Source organism: Manacus candei, unplaced genomic scaffold (assembly GCF_025592945.1).
Source record: "Manacus candei isolate 608988 ecotype Guabito, Panama unplaced genomic scaffold, ASM2559294v1 h1tg000056l, whole genome shotgun sequence".
Lineage (NCBI taxonomy): Eukaryota > Metazoa > Chordata > Aves > Passeriformes > Pipridae > Manacus > Manacus candei.
Genome location: NW_026138104.1, coordinates 12,749,057 through 12,757,070, shown reverse-complemented (window position 1 = coordinate 12,757,070; position 8,014 = coordinate 12,749,057). Strand labels below are relative to the sequence as shown.

The 8,014-nt window shown below is 36.5% G+C and overlaps 1 long non-coding RNA gene across 1 annotated transcript; it reads right to left on the bottom strand.

Annotated features, from left to right (window-relative positions):
• Positions 1 to 945: 945 nt before the first annotated feature.
• On the bottom strand, positions 946 to 5,758 carry LOC127477734 (uncharacterized). The gene is made up of 3 exons (XR_007907018.1): positions 5,615 to 5,758; positions 4,294 to 4,364; positions 946 to 1,076 (listed from the first exon to the last, which is right to left on the bottom strand). It is a non-coding gene; the product is annotated as an uncharacterized LOC127477734 (long non-coding RNA).
• Positions 5,759 to 8,014: the final 2,256 nt, after the last annotated feature.

Genomic DNA, 8,014 nt, shown 5'->3' with positions numbered 1-8,014 from the left:
ATCTCTCTCTAGGTTACTTTCTCTATTGCTTATAAAGCTCTATGGCTGGTTTGCTGCAGGCATTTTTTATTCCCCTCTCTGTTGTAGCATAAGTGTTGTAATCAAGATTTTAGAGTCGTGAAAGCTGAACAGGGGAGTTCTAAACCTTAAGCACCAGACGCAAAAGGCCAGTAGTGCAACAATCTATATAACCTTTCAAAATGGGCAGAAAAAGTTAATGAGTTACTCCACAGCACTGTTCACGATGTTTTATTCCAGTCTTTTAACTATCAAAATCTCATGTTATTAATTTTCCCATGTCTGAACATTTTTAGCAGAGTGCACTTGGTTTTGAAAGATTTCAGCCTCTAGCACTCTGTGTTCTTGTATTTAAAAAAATAAATTTGTCTTTTCTTCCCCTGAGGGTTTTTTTTTTTTAAATTTTATTTGGCACTTTATAATTTATTACATTACTTGCTTGCATGTACATGCACCTTGGCATTATACTGCTTTAATGTGAAGACTGGGAACTCATGATAGAACAGGTTTACGAGGATTGGCAAGCACGCATTTGCACAGAATATCTCAACAGATATCTGGCATTTACTATATATGGAAAAATTGCTAAAAACAACTTTGAGGAAAGAATCTGAAGAACTACTTTCATTAGCTTCCAAAACAGATGTTCACATGTACATATATAGAAAGTGGGACAGCAGACAAACACATTGATTTGCCTGTAATGCTCTTTTGAACCTGGCATGTAGTAAAAGTAAAAATGTCACCTAACAAGAGATCCATCTGCCCCGGCTTTGGCATCCAACATGGTAACTAAGTTACAAAGTGACTAAGACAGTTACTACACTCTCTTTTAATAGTCAATGGAGAGAAATACCATCTCCAGACAGCAATTCATCTCTTTCTAAGATAGGTGTCTAGAACAGATCAGATAAACTGCCCTCTAGGGAAGCCTGTGTCTCTTTACTGACTGCTGGGGGAATGAGAATAGCTTGAACTTGGATATCCAACTTCTAGACTTCTGAAACGTGATGAATTTCATTCTGATATGGCCAAAGAACTGACACAAAATCGTTGAGCTGATAAAAAGAAGAAAAATATATCCAGTTAAATCCTACAAATTTTATACCCGAGAATATGAGCAAATGAAAATTCAAGACTATTAAAATTATTTTAGTTTGTTATTTGAATTAATTTTTGATGATGACACCTTCAGCTTTCGTCCTGCTAATTTGTAATATGTCTTTTACAGGAAAACAAATATTTACAACATAGATAAGGTTTCCATATGAGAATATAGAAGTCTGGAAAAGAAGTAGAAGTATTACAACAGACTGTAATGTTTATAATAATTGTTATTAGGTATAATTAAGATATCTAATTAAAGGATAATGCTTATATACATACACATATATTTCAAAGGCATCCAGGAGATGTAGGAATCAAGTAATGAATTTTTATTGAGTTTAAGTGCATAAGTGCTTCAGGCTGCCTTGGAAATCCTTCCTTAGTAGTACATACAGTCATATGATCACACATCTTCAAATCTATTTCATGCAGAACAGTCTTATTGTGTCTGAATGTTGAATGAGAGGCTGCCATTCACATGAGAAGTAATCACAGGACCAAGACCAAATGGTACTGCTTTCAGGAAATGTTCTTTTCCAAGACTTTATTTTCCTCCAGGAATTTGTAAAATTGTCTTTTCTTGTAAGGTGCAAACAAGAGGCTGTTGACAAAGGTTTAGCTACTCTTTTGTCTTTGAAACAGCAAAGAGTATGAACCATGCAGTGATGTTCCTTATGGTAAAGAAGAAACTTGTATAAGGGCTGGAGAACCAGGGATACACTGTACTTCTGGGACAGAAGGCAGTGCCAGCGACCTCTCAGAAGCTTTGGTTAACTGCATGATGTTTTTGCCACTAACAGATTCTAGGCATAGACATCCAAACCAGAAGAATGTTTTCAGAGCTCTGAAAAAAGGTCATCAGTGAGAAGGCAATATCACAACAGCTTTGAACAGCTGATTCTTTATGAGTGTTTTTACCTCCAAGGTGGTAATGCACATTACAGAGCTCAGCTCTGCACCTGGTGAATAACTGCTGTACTCTAATTCATAAGGAGAAGAAAGATGACAATACTGCACAACAGAATTAGACTTGGACTACAATTTATCATTGAAATGTGATTTTTTTAACGATAATAAGTAACTGTCTAATTTTACATATAGAATGGTGTATCGCTTTTGATCTACATTTTCATAAGAAAAAACAAATTTTACCTTGCTAGAAAGATGGGCTGTTGAAATTTTATTTTAGAATTCTGGAATTTCTGTAGAGTGCTTAAAGGAATAGAAACCTCAAACTAAAATTTCAAATTTAAAATAAGAATGCACTGTCAAGAAGAAAATAATCAGAAAACTTAACTGCTCCAAATTTTAATTATGTATAAAAAATTTAAAGAATTATGATTTCAAATTAAGAGTAATGTTGGGAGTGATGAAATTTAAATCTGGATAGTCAGACATTTGAGCAATTGTGCATCAGAGACGTCTGACAGTGTACAGCAAATTTAATTTTTTTTTTTTTTTAAGTTAAGAAGAGGAAGAGAGGCAGCAGGACCTTTGAGGGCCAATGTCACTCATTACCTATGAGTTCAGCTGTATCTTTGAACCTCTGCCCCAGGAAGGACCAACGTGGTCGCTCTCACTCCTTGTGAGGACAGTATTTTTTGATAAAAATACTTTATATGTCTCATACAGTTAAAAAGTTGGGCACATCCCCACTCAGAGCACACATAGTATGTTGATTGATATTAGTTTCTATTTGCCTCATTTTCTCTGTATTCTTTTGGAAAGCAGGTCACAAAGTGCCATTCCCATTTCATAACAGCTGAACCATTTCTTCAAACATTTGCGTGTGAATGTGGATGAAACAGGGAAGAATGTAGTTTCAGGAATTGAAAGAGGCAGTTAGTATCTCCGGATTTCCTCTATACCTGTCTTTCACTGACTGATTTAGCTGACCAACCTTCTTTCCCATACCTCACTGTTCTCCTCCATCTCTTGGTTTTGGTTTCTCATGCTCAGTCACTGACCTGTCTAACACATGGTAGGTATACTTTTTGTGTGTGTTTGGAGAATGCCTTACAGAAAGACATTTTGATTGCTACTGGGACCTTGAGTAGTGTTAAAAAGATAATTAGGGGTCAAATTAGGAGCAAGAAAGGGAGGACCTGGGTGCAGGACATATTCTGTGGATGTGGAGGATGAAGGGGAGAGGCAGAAAGGTCAAAAAGTATAACTGGAAACTGCTTTGGACAGTCAAGAGAAAAGGGGCAGTGAAGATGTGTACTGAAAGGTGAATTGCTGGATATGGGTGGTTCCTCTGTGCTTTACCTCAAACATCAATCCAGTTATGTTGATGGAAAATGCTGTCTTTATTTGTAAGCTTGTTCAGCTTTCAGTCTCTCCACTACATTGTCAGCAAGAGCTTTTTCAACACCTACTGCGTAAAGGGGGAGCAATCTGTGTCTGCCATAGAAGATTGAATCACCTCAGCAACCAGTCATGAAGTGATATTTCTCAGTCAGATTTCTTTTGGCAAATTTACTTGTTTATACCATGGATTAGCACTTCTCAGTTATCTCCTTCATGTTTACAATTTCCAACTAGTTCAGTCATTCCCCTAGGGATTAATCAAATAATTTCTCTGCTGAATAGCAAACACCACCCTTCTAGAACAGTTCTTTCTTCCTCAGGTTGCATTTGAGCCCTCTAACACTGTGAAAAGCCTATTAAGTTTAGTGGAAAGACTCATCATAATTTTCAAGGTGTTAGAAATTCAGGCATTTATATGGAATTCAAACCAGTAAATACAGTATGTGGGTTATTTTGGCAATGGGATAAAATGAGAGGATATTATCTAAAATAGAAGTCCATTACAGCTAAATCATAAAGTTTGTCTGCTAATTAAATCAAGTCTGCTTTGGGGGCCATTTGTTAGAGACCATGAACCTTACTGAATCTCTCTTAATGCTTAATGAGCTAAATAAATGAGAAATGTAACTGATGAAGAAAGGTAAGATTGGTGGATTTCACTGTAGGACTTGATTGAATTAAACCAGAAAGCTCTATCTATTGTTTTTTTCATTTTTTATTTCCCTATCCTTGAAGGGATGTGTTTTTCACGATTGATCTCCATTTCCACCTTTTTGTGACTGTTTCTTAAGATTCCAGTTGTTTTCACTGAGCATTTTTGCCTCTCTGTAGTGAAAAATTTAGAGTTTTTTTACTTACAGTGTAAGAAAATGTTGTTTTTCTTTAGAAATTTTCTGATCTGCTTGCCTTTCTTCTCTAGGATGATCATTCTGCTTAGGATCAGAGGGGAAATATTTTAGTAACAGATACAGAAGCATGCAAATGTTAGCTTTTCTAGCAACTAAGGCATGGCTGAGCAAAGCTGCAGTTTCTGTGTTCATTATGCACAAATAATAACTCTAGAGGTATTTATGTTGTATTTTTTATGTTAGTCAAGCATCAATATTTTAAGAGAAATATTCTGATGTCGCATCTGGAGACTGAGGAGAAAGAAGATGTAACCGTCGATAGGATCTCTGAGTGGAGACTGGACAGTACAATGTGGATATAAATCAAATCCTGCAGATGGATGGAAGAAAGATCTATGGGGCATATCTGAGAGGAAAAGTTTCTCTAAAATCTCCTTAGAATATCTGGAAAAGTTTAGGGAGAGACAGGGCCTTGCATACTGCTCATGAGAAGTGATTGACTGTATAAGAAGCTGTAAACTCCCTTCCGTAATTTCTCAAGGCACAAATGAGCTCTTACAATTCCTCTTACATAGGGATATTGCTACAAAACCAAGGAAATTGGGTAAGTTGATTTATAACCCTTATGGTCAGGTATCTGTTTCTCATAGTTTGGTGTGTCTCTTGTTCTTGGATATTCATTTGATATATTTAGTCTGTTGTAGCTTAATAATAGTTAATTCCCATAATTGTTTGTCATATTTTTCCTTCAGGGCATGTAAGAATTCTGTCTCATTTGTAGTTCTGTGTATGTGGAGAGAAGACTATTCACAAGTTTGATCATGAGTTGTTCTTTTGGCTGCTCTGCTTAAGGAAAGTGGTCGTACTAAATCAGATTTCTTTAGCAGAATAAATTTGTAAGCATTCTTTGTATTTTCTGCTTTTAAACAGGACTAAGTCCAAGCAGGTTTCTCTTAGACTAAAAGGCATTAAAAGTGTATCTGATCATTATGTGCTACTTGAATATAGAAAAGAAATAGCATGCAGAAATTTATTAAATCAGTTGCAGAAACAACTAGAAAAGTTAGCAAATTATGCAGAATAGTGGTGGCCACAAATTTGTATTTTTTTCTCTTCCTAAGCACAGTTTGTGTGTGAATGATATGGGAGATAAAACAGAAGACTAGTAAGCACTTATATTATTCATTGTATCAAATGATATGTCTTGATTGTGAATGTCTTCCAGAGGTGACATTCCTGACTGATATTTTTTGCAGAAATTAGAGGACAAGCATGCCAATGGAAGTTCAGTTGGAAGATGAGAGATATCTTCTCAAAGAGCAATATCTTACCTCTGGAATACTCGTGTTCCAGCTGCGAGGTTTGTTGAGTGGAATGTTCTGCTCAGAGGCACAGGCAGGCACTGTTTTCCTCAGCTGCATCACTCAGGGTGCTGCTGCTCCAGGTCTGGTTTTGCTGGGTGCCAGCATTGGACATCAGTGATTCCAGGAAGTGTGCTGCTCAGCTCTCATTCTCCCTCCTCCCCAGCCTTTGTGGTGATAGAAGTGTCCCCAGCCTACTTTGGGAACAGAGAAAATCCAGGGAGATCCCCCTGTTTCTTTTTCTTCTTTTTTGTCTTTCTCCACATTTCTGACTCCTTTACTGCATTCTCAGCTATGTGCGATGTCTCCTCCTCTCTTGCTTTTTGGGAACGGTGTCTACGTATAAGTCTACATATGCTTAGCTGGTACTTTGAATATTGTAGAACAGAAGCAGGAGAGAGGAAGTGGTGGTTTGTAACAGTTTATTCTCAGTAAAACCTGAGTATAGCTTCACGCTTATTGTTTTCAGAGAGATTTTGATGTTTGGAGCAGGGAACTCCCTTAGGCAAGATATTCATTTTGTGGCTTTTTATTTGGGCTGTGAAATTTTGCTCAGGTTTCACTGGTAACCAAAACTTGAAGAAGGCCCCATGAATTTTCATTAGACTGTCTTAGACCACCTTCTGAAAGGAGTTTCTACTTTTTTCTACTACAATGTTCCCTGTCTTTAAAACAGACTCTTAGATTTTCTGCTGAGACATAGTGCTTCTGCAACATAGAGATGTATGGCAAGTTTAAGGGTAATCTAATGAATCAAAATCCATCTTAGCTAAACATGGGATTTAATTTTTTTTCACTCTAGGTTTGACAGTTTGATGCTTGACTTACTGCATGTATCTGGGATGGATTCAGATATATTTACTATATATATCCCAAAAATATTATTTTTCCTCCTGTGAAGATTAACTGTTCTGTGTGGTGTTGGATAATAGGATTGGGAAGCAACGATTCTGACTTTTCCTCATCTTTGTCTCATCTGTGTGTTGTGGAACCAATTTAAAGGACACTGCTCTGCTGTCACACAGGGTGAGGTGAACAACTCCTGGATATTTTGAAGATATTTAAATTAAGTGGATGATCCTTTAATATTTCAAAAGAAATAAACTCCCTTGGACTGCATTAGATCATTTTAAACACATCATAAACATAGTTGATTCAGGAGTGAAATGAAAGCATGTTAACTGTGTAGTGCTGATTGGGCAAACTATGTGACCTGACATTGCTGATACATAGGTTGCTGCCATGAAGTGTTTTCCCACATGATAAGTGCTTGGCTTGTAAATGAAGATGCAGCTTTGAAAAGCAGAGACCTCAGTTTCCAGTCCTTGCTGGGGCCCATGTTTCAGTACCTTTTGGGCAATCCCTGTTATTTACAAACATGAAGAGTACTGCAGTTTTACTGACTTTCATGAGTTTCTCAGAAGTTCAGCACAAATTCTATCAGAATCCAGCTTAGAATTTTGAACAATACCAAACTTTTTACTTGTTATGAAAATTCCGGATTTTGCCTGTCTTCGGAGGGTCTCTGACATTATCCAACTTTGCAGGTTTATTTGGTATCAGCTATGACAACAAAGTTTCACAGTTTTCCAGTACAGGAGAGTTTGGTTTGTCCTTTTTATCACCTGGTAAATACCAGATGAGTTTCAGTGCAATAACAAACCACAAAAAGCAGAACAGAGAGAAGAGTAAACTTTTATTGTTTTAGCAACAAACCTGTTCCTCTTTATTTTCCAGTAAGACACAAAAGCCTGTCTTTTGTTTCATCACTGGAAAGCCTCTAACCTTATTTACAAACACTAATAATTCATCTTTCACTTTACATTTATATGAGTAAGAACATAAAAATTACTAACATTGAACAAGGAAAATAAATTTTTGTATAGTTAAGTGAATATTGAATGGGAATAATACTCCTGAGTTTCAGGTGGAGGGCTATTATTTTTATTATTATGTTCATATCATAATCAGAAATAGCACAGCTGAGAGAGGGAATTGGTACTGTAACAGTATTACTAATGGAAAAATTTTTTATGAGGCAAAGATAACTAAAAAAATCCATTAGTTCTTGTTCCACAATTGTTAAATAGTTGTTGATTACACATCATCCCCAGATGGGGAAACAAAGTTTTAGCCCATTTCCCCAGATCTTGACTGTAAAGGAGAGGTGGGCACCATGTGACTGAAAAGCAATCATCAATGTCATGAATAAAGTCAATCAGTGAGTGACAAAACTCTCAGTTGAATGCAGAGCTTTTCACTTCCAGATATATGTCAATTTTCTTTCCTCTAAACATTTTTCAAAGCTACATATTTTTCCCCAGATGGTCCAGATCCCTTATTTTCCTGCCATATTGCTTTCACTGCAGT